At 50.4% G+C, this 1,410-nt stretch overlaps 1 pseudogene; it reads left to right on the top strand.

Moving 5' to 3' along the window:
• The window catches only part of LOC123522692, a 2,332-nt pseudogene extending 1,656 nt beyond the window's left edge, over positions 1–676 (top strand).
• The last annotated feature ends 734 nt before the right edge of the window (positions 677–1,410 follow it).

Raw genomic sequence — 1,410 nt, forward strand, 5'->3', positions numbered from 1 at the left:
TCTATCCATTGAGATGTTCTTGAAATTCAGGTGGCCTAGGCTCAAGGTCACAGGTTGGTTTGCATGGAGTTGTGTTAATCTCCTTCAGCTTTAACCGGAACTCACAGATCAGGAATTGATGGTCTGTTCTATAGTCAGCCCCAGGCTGCTTTTAGCTGCTGATCTTGAGCTTCCCCATTGTCTCCTCCCAGCCGTCTTCCACTTGATTTCTGTGTATTCTGTCTGGAGAAGTCTTTTCTGTTGTTGAGCAACAGCATTTGCGTTTCTTTCCGCCGTCTTTCCGTGTCATGGTGCACGAGCGTCCTGGCCAACGCTCTCAAGAGCATCAATAATGCTGAGCAGAGAGGCAAGCGCCGGGTTCTTATCAGGCCATGCTCCAAAGTCATTGTCTTGTTTCTCACTGTGATGATGAGGCCCGGCGACATCGGTGAATTTGAAATTATCGAGGATCACAGAGCTGGGAAAATTGTAGCGAACATCACGGGCAGATTAAACCAGTGTGGGACGATCAGCCCTGGATCTGACGTGCAGCTCAAAGATCCAGAGACGAGGCTGAACAACCTGCTCCCTTCCCACGTTTGGCTTCACCATGCTGCCGGCCGCTGCCAGCATCGTGGACCATGAGGACGCCAGGCGAAAACACACGGGAGGGACAATCCTGGGCTGCTTTTTCTAGGGATGTAACGCATGGAAGCAAACAAAACGCCGAGTGAAAGAAAAGAAAGAAAAAGAAAACAGGCATTTGCTTTACATAAGTTGTGAGTCTTGCAAAAGAGTGTCATGTGACTCCCAGCTTATTTTCTATCACCCAAATTCTATTTTCCAACTACGGTTTCTTCCTCTTTGTTTTCAGCTACGGCATTCCGATCACCAGTCAAGTTTGATCCGGGTCAGACTGAAGAAGCTGGTAGAAGTCTTCGTTTCTTCACGGTTGGCTTTGGTGCATAGATTTGAATAATAGTTGCCTCGATTGGATTTCCTTGAGGCAGAGAGACAGAACCCTCTCACAGACGGCACTGTACTTCAAGAATGTCCTGTTATGACACTGACTACGAGGCCATCCCTCTTGAGTTTACGGTGCCCAGCAGAGTAAACCGCACGATTTTCCACTGAAAATGTTGGTAGGTTAGCTAGAGCTGGGAATGTCCATTAGCGTGTGCCCAGAAGGCCAAGCTAGGGGAACAAAGGAGAGGCGCACTGCACGTGCCCAGAGGCTCAGGGTTCCCTCCGATAGGCAGGGGTGGGCGTGGACCTGAATTGGCCCACCTAGGCCAGGTGAATTCGATTCAGCCAATGGGGTCGATCAGGGGTCGTCCACCAAGCCTCCCCGTGGAATCCTTGAAAAGGCAAGAGCCCAGAGTCGAGCAGCGGAACTCTGGGAACTTTGGCAGAGCTGTGGGAGAGCTTTGG

The sequence above is a fragment of the Echinops telfairi genome, unplaced genomic scaffold, assembly GCF_000313985.2.
Source record: "Echinops telfairi isolate 266 unplaced genomic scaffold, ASM31398v2 ScPeMD7_7457;HRSCAF=8495, whole genome shotgun sequence".
NCBI lineage: Eukaryota > Metazoa > Chordata > Mammalia > Afrosoricida > Tenrecidae > Echinops > Echinops telfairi.